Source organism: Phocoena sinus, chromosome X (genome assembly GCF_008692025.1).
Source record: "Phocoena sinus isolate mPhoSin1 chromosome X, mPhoSin1.pri, whole genome shotgun sequence".
NCBI classification, from domain to species: domain Eukaryota; kingdom Metazoa; phylum Chordata; class Mammalia; order Artiodactyla; family Phocoenidae; genus Phocoena; species Phocoena sinus.
Window position 1 is genome coordinate 10,009,545 of NC_045784.1, and position 9,874 is coordinate 10,019,418.

The 9,874-nt window shown below is 43.7% G+C and overlaps 2 protein-coding genes across 13 annotated transcripts in view; both read left to right on the plus strand.

The window, feature by feature from the left end:
* The window catches only part of PRPS2 (phosphoribosyl pyrophosphate synthetase 2), a 137,698-nt gene that overhangs the window by 74,515 nt on the left and 53,309 nt on the right, over window positions 1-9,874 (plus strand). The window lies entirely within an intron of this gene.
* The window catches only part of TLR7 (toll like receptor 7), a 102,092-nt gene that overhangs the window by 38,909 nt on the left and 53,309 nt on the right, over window positions 1-9,874 (plus strand). The window lies entirely within an intron of this gene.

Below are 9,874 nucleotides of genomic sequence, written 5' to 3' on the forward strand. Positions count from 1 at the left end.
GCAATTTCCAAACTCATAAATCAGAACTCTGGTTGAACTCCTGTTTTCAAGGTACTTGATGGCTTCAGAATTTCATGATTTTATTAAAGTCTCAAGTACAGCCGTTACTTTATACTTTCATGCAGGCGGTTAGTGCCCATGAACAAATGAACATGTGTTTGCAACTAATTGGCTTTCATAAAAGAAGAATATTCAGTATAGTTTGGTGTAAACAGAATCTTAATATTTTTACTAATTGTGTTTCTATCAGTGGATGTGCTGTTGACGTGTATTACTCTAGACGGGCGGTTTTCTTTTTCTTTTTTCCCCAATTTTATTGAGACATAATTGGCAAATAAAAATTGTATATATTGAAGGTGTACAATGTGATGGTTTGATATATGTATATATTGTGAAATGATCACCACACATCCATCACCTGAAATAGTTACCAGTGTTGGCAGTGTGTGGTGAGAACACTTAACATCTACCCTCAGCAGATTTCAAGTGTGAAACACAGTTTTATTAACTGCGATCACCATGCTGTGTATTTGATCCTCGGAGCTTACTCATCTTGTAACTGACAGTTTGTACCCTTTGACTAACATCTTCCCGCTTGCCTTAGTGCCACCCTCACCCCATTCTACTCCCTGATTCTGAGTTTGACTATTTTAGATTCCACCTATAAAGACACCGTACAGTATTTGTCTTTCTCTGTCCGACTTATTTCACTTAGCATAATGCCCTACACGTTCATCCGTGTTGTTCCAAATGGTAGAATTGCTTCATTTTTATGGCTGTATATATATATATATATATATATATATATCTCACATTTTCTTTATCCATTCATCCATCAGTGGACACTTAGGTTTTTTCCATATCTTGACTAGAGTGAACAATGCTTCAATGAACACGGGGGTGCAGATATCTTTTCAAATTAGTGTTTTCGTTTTCTTCGGATAAATACCCAAAACTGGAATTACTGGATCATATGGTAACTCTATTTTTAATTTTCTGAGGAACCTCCGTACTGTTTTCCATAGTGGCTGCACCAATGTACATTCTCACCAACAGTGCACAAGGGTTCCTTTTTGTCTACATCCTCGCCAACACTTGTTATTTCTTGTTTTTTTGATAACAGCCATTCTAGCTGGTATGAGGGGTTATCTCATTGTGGTTTTGATTTGTGTTTCCCCGATGACTACTGATGCCCAGCACCCTTTCATGTACCTATTGGCGATTTGTATGTCTTCTTTGGAAAAACTTCTATTCAGATCCTCTGTCCATTTTTAAGTTGACTGTTTGCTTTTTGCTATCGAGTTGTATGAGTTCCTTATGTATTTTGGATATTAACCCCTAATCAGATGGATGGTTTGCGAGTATTTTCTCCTGTTTTATAGACTGCCTTTTCATTTTGCCGACGTTTTTCTTTGCTGTGCGGTAACTCTTTAGTTTGATGTAGTCCCACTTGCTGATCTTTGCTTTTGTTGCTTGTGCTTCTGGTGTCATATCCAAAAAAACACTGACCAGTGTCAAGGAGGTTTTTTGCTATGTTTTCCTCAAGGAGTTTTATGGGTTTAAGTCCTATATTTAAGGGTTTAATCCATGCAAACACACAGGTGTAAGACGACCCTGTCCCATCAATAACAAGGGCTACAACTGCAGAGAGTCTCAGGCTGGGGACAATACCATGCTATCCCAGAAGGGAGGAGATATTTATTGTGAGACAGTCCTGGTGATTCAGATCTGTTTCCCCACTTGCTACGGTGGTTCTTAATCTTGGCTGTCGTTGAAATTACCTGAGGTTCTTCAAAAATCCCCATGCCTGGGCCCCACCACTGAAGCTTCTGATTTAGTTGGTCTGGGGGAGAGCCTGGGCGTTTGGATTTGAAATCTTGCAGGTGATTCCAATATGCAGGCAACCGGTTCTCAGAGGTGAGCGTGCGTCAGAGTCACCTGAGGGGCTTGTTAAACCTCGGATTGCTGGGTCCCACATCAGTTTCTGATTCGGTAGGTCTGAAGTTGGAGCCTGAGAATTTGCATCTCTAACAAGCTGGGCCCGGGGGCTGCTGATGCTACTGAGTGGTCCTCAAACTTCATTGGCTCTGCGCTCGAGCTCCTGAGTTTCTTGAGTCCTGACATTTGCATTTTAAATAAGAGCTAGAAGATCCCGATGTACGTGATCTAGATGCAAAAGCCTTGCAAAGCCGTGCCCTAGGGGGTAAGGTCGCACTGGCAGGCTCAGTCGTCTTTGAGATTGTCGTCTGTTTTCTTTCCTTTTCCTTCATTCCCATTCACGCTGACCTTAAGCTCTGTGCCCATTGCCTCGGGGGACATGTGCGGGGTAAGTGAGTTCTTGGGGTTTTGTCTTCTGAAAGCCTAATAGTCTTAGGGGATCATGAGGGGTTTGTGAAGGTAAAGCTACTCAGGGACATCTGGGTCTCCAGGAATGGCAAAAGGCGAGGTTGCTTCTCCGCGTTCTTTTGGAGAGAGAAACCGAGAGGGAAGGGAATGGGAGGGCTGGGAGGCCTGTTGATTCAGAGAAAAGAGGGGACCTGCCAACTTCATGTGGAAGATGAAGACACACACCCGTGTGTCACTACAGCAGAGCCGGAAACTGTGTACAATTCCTGGGAGGCAAGGGTCTGAGTTAACCTTCGGAAGAGTCAGGTAGGATGAAAGCTCAGGGCTAGAAACGAACTCGAATCATAGAAAATGAAGCTGTCTTTGTGTAGCTAGCAGTTGGTAGACTGACATTCACACCGGATACCTGTTCTACTCTTGGAACATTTTCCACCTGGCAATATTTCTTTTGTAATATGGTTTTGTTTTGTTTTCTCAAAATCTAACTCAGTAAGTGGATTTAGAATAGATACAGGGAAGTCTGAGCTTTATTTCACATCTTTCATAACTTATGAAATTGACACTTCTCTAGCTCATTACTTAGTTAAAATTTTCTATCTATTCCCAAATGGGGAAGCAAAAGCTTCATGGTTTTGCTTTTCTTGCATCTTAAACCTTTGAGACCCATAGGGCAAATTATGAATAAAATTTGTTTTTATTTGGAAGCTTGGATTGTCCTAACCTGAAAGGGCCCCCAAACGAAGAATAAGACCTTTATACATGAGTAAATTTTTTTTTTTTTTTTTTTTTTTTTTTTTTGCGGTACGCGGGCCTCTCACTGCCGTGGCCTCTCCCGTTGCGGAGCACAGGCTCCGGACGCGCAGGCTCAGCGGCCATGGCTCACGGGCCCAGCCGCTCTGCGGCATGTGGGATCCTCCCGAGCATCGGCAGGCAAACTCCCAACCACTGCGTCACCAGGGAAGCCCCTATACATGTGGAGTTTATTAACCTTTGCAGCAGTGTAAAATTTTATACTCAATTTATCCCATGTATATCACACAAAAAGGACTCCTCTGCCTGTTCAGGAAGGGAAATACTGGGTAGGGTGCGCCACCTGGTGGCAGGATGGTTATTAACTCCTTTGCCATGGGCTGGGTCTTGCAGAAGTAATTTCTGACCCTGAAGGCGGTTCTGAAGTCCCTTGGAGGTGGCAGATCCAGAAAGGGAGAAACAGAAATGGTTTCCTCCAACTCTAAAAGCCCCACGTTGAGAGAGATGAAGATTGGGAAAAGAGGATTTGAAGGAAAGAGGAAAGAAAGACCAGTTGGGGTGCGGATAGGGAAGAAGGGGTCCTGGGGATTGTGAGGAATCCATTTAAGACCTTCTGGAGTCTTCTTCTCCATACCCAGCCCGAGGCCTCAAACCTAAGAGAATGTTCTCGTGCTTTCAGAGTGCCCTCATCTATGTGAATTAAGTGGCTGTCCCCCAAATCTTTTTGCATGTTCTCAGCCTCTAGTATTGATACCCGCCCCCCCCACCAGCTGCGCACCCCCCCAGTACCCAACCTCACCTCCTATATCAATGACAAAGAAATTGGAGACCCACTGACGTGCACTTCTTCAAATCCCCTCCCCTCAACGTCAAAATATATTGTATGTAACTGTCCTCTGCACCAGCTCACAAAACCAAGATTCTTTCCACAAACAGCCTATCCTGTTTGCGAGGAGTGGTGGCCCTCCCTTAGGTGTCCCTTCCTCTTCCCCTTCCTAAGTTACAAGTCCACCCACCCCCGCTCCTGGTTCACGCCCTTTTGCCTACTTGCTTCATCAGATGTGCTCCATCTGTGGCATAATCACTCTCTTCCATCCTGCTGGTGCTTCTCCTCACCAGAACGTGGTTCTTCTAAAATTATTTCCCCTCCAAAGATGTTTGTTGTGACATTCAGGAGACGATATTTCTTTCTTTTTTGTGGCTAAGTAATATTCCAGCGTGTGTGTGTGTGTGTGTGTGTGTGTGTGTGTGTGTGTGTGTGTGTATATGTATACACACACCACATCTTTTTCTTTTTGCCACACCATGCGCGGGATCTTAGTTCCCTGACCAGGGATCGAATCCATGCCCCCTACAGTGGAAGCGCGGAGTCTTAACCACTGGACCGCCAGGGAAGTCCCTATACCACATCTTCTTAAGCCAGTCATCTGTTGATGGGCACTTGCGTTGCTTTCATGTCTTAGCTATTATAAGTAAAACACCTGAAATTAACACAATATTGTAAGTCAACTATACTTCAATAAAAAAAATTTAGGACACCCAAGTGTCAGTCAGTAGGAGAGTCATTAAATAAAATGCTGTGTCCATACAATGTATATAACATAACTATTAAGGTACAAAACAAAACAAAAATAATAAGACAGATTTATATATCTAAAATAGTGCTAGGTGAAAAAAAGTGGTAAAGAGCAGTGTATATCATATGATCCCATTTTTGTAAAAGAATTGTTTGTGATGATATGTCAGTACATATGTAGGAAAAATCTTGAAGAACATAGACCAAACTGTTAATAGTCATTATCTTTGAGGAGTGGAATTTGGAGGGCTTTCATCTATGTTGTACATTCCTGAATTTGAATGTTTAGAACTATGTAATATTGATGATAATATAATCAGAAAAGATTTACATATAATAAACGTCCCTTAATTCTACTAATATAATCCTCTGTGCTCCCCATTCATTTTCACCAACATTTGTCAACCGATAAGTATACAGGGCCAAGCTGGACAAATAAAACAGCCCCTGGGGGAATTCTGTGGCAGTCCAGTGGTTTGGACTCTGTGCTTTCACTGCCAAGGGCATGGGTTCAATCCCTGGTTGGGGAACTAAGATCCCACAAGCCTTGCGGCGTGGCCGAAAAAAAACAGCACTTGGGTTCAAAAGGTTTACGGTCTGATAGAGGATATAAGATGGACCTACCAAAATATAATCCAGGGCAGAATGTGACAAGTTCTACAGAGCTTTCGGTTCATTTGGGCGAATTACTGAACCTTTGCAAGCATGCTTCCTTCTCTAAAAGTGGAGATTTTAATAACCACCAAAACACAATGGGAAATGTACATGGGTAGTGCCTTAGGTGGGCGCCTGGCACAGAGGAGACGAAATGCCACGAGGCAGGGAGCGGCCTGGGGACTCAATACGGAGAGCCGCACATCTGCTGGGTGGGCCTGGCCACGTGGGTGCCAGTTGAGATGGGCAGGACACCGACAGCTGTGTCCCAAATGCTCACGGCCGAGAGGCACCCACCCGTCACAGAATGCAAGCTCCTGTGATTCACAGCGCTGGGGTGAGGTGGGGCAAGGACAGACCTCTGCAGGCGCAGCAAGAGACTGCAGAGTTGGGAAAGGCATGGGCCCTTCTCAAGGAGTGAATGAAGGGCGGTCACGTCAGCTGAAGAGCAGGACTGAGGTCCACAGCTTTTGAGAGGGACCATTGGGAAAGATTGGATTAAGACTGCAGAGAAACCTGCTTCCTGGCTCATGGGTCCATGCTTACGGTGGAGTTGGAGGCGAGAGAATGGTCATCAGTGCACTCCTTCTGGAAAGTTCATCTGGTGTGCTGGGGTTGGTGCTGGGAGGTGGTCATGTTTGGTCTCATCCTACGCTACTGTTCAGCCCCTTAGAACCCAGCTTTTGATTCTACCGCACTCAAAACTACTTTCTTGAGTGTCACCAATAATCTTCTCTTTGCCAGATTAGGTGACTTTTTATAAGACCCTGCGATCCTGTGCACAGTTAGACTATTGGATAGTGGTTAAGAGCACATTTCTGGAGCCAGAGGAACATGCCTTTTTTTTTTTTTTTAACATCTTTATTGGGGTATAATTGCTTTACAATGGTGTGTTAGTTTCTGCTTTATAACAAAGTGAATGAGTCATACATATACATATGTTCCCATATCTCTTCCCTCTTGCGTCTCCCTCCCTCCCACCCTCCCTATCCCACTCCTCCAGGCGGTCACAAAGCACCGAGCTGATCTCCCTGTGCTATGCGGCTGCTTCCCACTAGCTATCTACCTTACGTTTGGTAGTGTATATGTGTCCATGCCTCTCTCTCGCTTTGTCACAGCTCACCCTTCCCCCTCCCCATATCCTCAAGTCCGTTCTCCAGTAGGTCTGTGTCTTTATTCCTGTCTTACCTCTAGGTTCTTCATGACATTTTTTCCCTTAAATTCCATATATATGTGTTAGCATACGGTATTTGTCTTTCTCTTTCTGACCTACTTCACTCTGTATGACAGACTCTAGGTCTATCCACCTCATTACAAATAGCTCAATTTCGTTTCTTTTTATGGCTGAGTAATATTCCATTGTATATATGTGCCACATCTTCTTTATCCATTCATCCGATGATGGGCACTTAGGTTGTCTCCATCTCCGGGCTATCGTAAATAGAGCTGCAATGAACATTTTGGTACATGACTCTTTTTGAATTATGGTTTTCTCAGGGTATATGCCCAGTAGTGGGATTGCTGGGTCATATGGTAGTTCTATTTGCAGTTTTTTAAGGAACCTCCATACTGTTCTCCATAGTGGCTGAACCAATTCACATTCCCACCAGCAGTGCAAGAGTGTTCCCTTTTCTCCACACCCATTCCAGCATTTATTGTTTCTAGATTTTTTGGTGATGGCCATTCTGACTGGTGTGAGATGATATCTCATTGTAGTTTTGATTTGCATTTCTCTAATGATTAATGATGTTGAGCATTCTTTCATGTGTTTGTTGGCAGTGTGTATATCTTCTTTGGAGAAACGTCTATTTAGGTCTTCTGCCCATTTTTGGATTGGGTTGTTTGTTTTTTTGTTATTGAGCTGCATGAGCTGCTTGTAAATTTTGGAAATTAATCCTTTGTCAGTTGCTTCATTTGCAAATATTTTCTCCCATTCTGGGGGTTGTCTTTTGGTCTTGTTTATGGTTTCCTTTGCTGTGCCAAAGCTTTGAAGTTTCATTAGGTCCCATTAGTTTATTTTTGTTTTTATTTCCATTTCTCTAGGAGATGGGTCAAAGAGGATCTTGCTGTGATTTATGTCATAGAGTGTTCTGCCTATGTTTTCCTCTAAGAGTTTGATAGTTTCTGGCCTTACATTTAGGTCTTTAATCCATTTTGAGCTTATTTTTGTATATGGTGTTAGGGAGTGATCTAATCTCATACTTTTACATGTACCTGTCCAGTTTCCCCAGCACCACTTACTGAAGAGGCTGTTCTTTCTCCACTGTACATTCCTGCCTCCTTTATCAAAGATAAGGTGACCATATGTGTGTGGGTTTATCTCTGGGCTTTCTATTCTGTTCCATTGACCTCTCCTTCTGTTTTTGTGCCAGTACCATACTGTCTTGATTACTGTAGCTTTGTAGTATAGTCTGAAGTCAGGGAGCCTGATTCCTCCAGGAACATGACTTTTTTAAACTCTTTGTGCTTCAGTTTCTTCGTATGAAAATTGGGAATAAATTGGGAATAATAGTCCCTCCATCACAGGGTTCCTGGGAGAGGTAAAGAAATTAATCAAGGAAAAATCCCCGGCACACAGTAAGCTCTGCTTAAGGGTCAGCCATGGCCACGAAATACATCCTTTCTTCCCCTCCCATCCTCCTCCGTTGTCTCTTCATCCCTCCCTCCCTTTATTCCCAAAACACTGAGCTTAGCTTCTACTATCCCCCAGCCACTGAGGTGGGTGCTCAAGGATAAAATGATAAAATGCCTGTCCTTAGGGAGCCCCCATCCAGAGTGGGGCACGGGCTAGTCAATTAATAAGTGATAAGAGCCTTGAAAGAGGGAAGCAGAGGATGGCTTGGCCCTTTGGGAGCACAGAGCAGGAGGTCCACCCCAGCCATGAGTGGAGCTGATTCAGACACACATCTCAGAGTTGGTGAGATGGGGCAGTGTGAGCGTGCGCCCAGAGGGCTGCATGAGCAGGACTTGGAAGGGGAAATGCAAGCGTGTCTGAAAGACGAGTGCTGGGTCAGAGGGGGGCTTGGCTCTTGAAGAGCTGGGAAGGGAGACAGAGCTCATCAGAAAGGGTCCCGTTGGTGATCCTAAGCAAGTTAGACCTTATATTGAAGGCAGTGGGAAATCCTCTGGAGAGCTTTTGTAAGCAGGTAGGGTGGAGGGCAGTGGCTGAGGTGTTAAGAGCTGCATTCTAGAAGAACCGTCCTCTTCTCTCTGTTTTTCCCAGTACTGTTTGGTCCAGGTTTGCCTCTTCCTTGGACTGCTCTTTGTCTGGCTTCTTTGGTAGCTCTACTTCCATCACCTTCACTCAACAAGGAATTTTTATTGAGTCCCTACTGTATGCCAGGCCCTGTGCAAGTAACCAGGACTGAGATAAGGACCACGATGGCCCACTTCATTGTGTTCATTGCTTTCTGGACATTTCATGAGTATCCACACCTTCTGCTTTTGATCCTCTGAAAACAGCTTTGTCTTTCCTCTTCTTGTTTTGAGCAAGAAAGTTCACATTTTATTTTACATATATTTGTATATATAGACACATGGAGAGAATCTTAACCTTACTCAGTTTACACAGTCACTTATTTTTAAAATTTAAATAAACTTTTAAATTTTAGGATAGTTTTACATTTACAGAAAAGTTGCAAAGACAGTACACAGAGTTTCTGTGTACCCCACGCCTAGTTTCTCCTGTCGTTAGCATCTTATATGATTATGGTACATTTGTCGCAACAGACCAATATTGATACATTATTATCAATTAAACACCATACTTTATTCAGTTTTCATTAGGGAGGAGGATGTTTGTGTCTCGAGTGGGGGCTTTTCTGCTTCACTCATTCCGTTTGATCTAGGGACATCTGTCAAGACCTAAATGTGCTTTGGCAGACCTGGAGCAGCAAGAATTAATGTTGGTGTATACACAATCTGTCACTGGAAAGAGAAACTTGATGATAATGATGAGATTTTAATAAAAGAGGTGGGGAGTAAGAACAAAAGGTTGATGTGACCAGAAAACCCACCCTCATCGTCTTCTCAAAATATTGATGGAGTACTTGATACTGCTGGGCTCTTCACTTAGGGCGTTCACGAAGGGAGAAGTTGAAAGAACTCAAAAGCAGAAGTGGAGCAGTGAGAATTCCAAGAGTCCTCTCCAGCACCATTGCACTCCTGACCTTTGGCTTTGGTTCCCTCATCCATGAAATAAGGGGCCCTTCCACCTGTAGAGTGCTCTGGGTTTTTTGATGTCTTGGCCCATCATCTGGGGGACACTGACGTCAGGAAACACAGGAAGATGTTTCAACTGATGGAAAGACCGAGGCTTTCAGATAACTGGTCTGCAAGCTGTGACTGACTCAAGAAGGGAATTTGCAGAGGACTGCAGGGACCTTGCCTTGTCCCTGTTTCTGGGTAGTCAGGGGTGCTATTGAAAGGATATGGTCCCATTCATCATGATGAAATGAGTTTCAGTTTGGTTTAGCTGGGCCACCATGTACAGTTGCACAGGTTGTCCACTGCTCAAGGGTAGTTGGCCATATGACCAAGTGAGCCTGG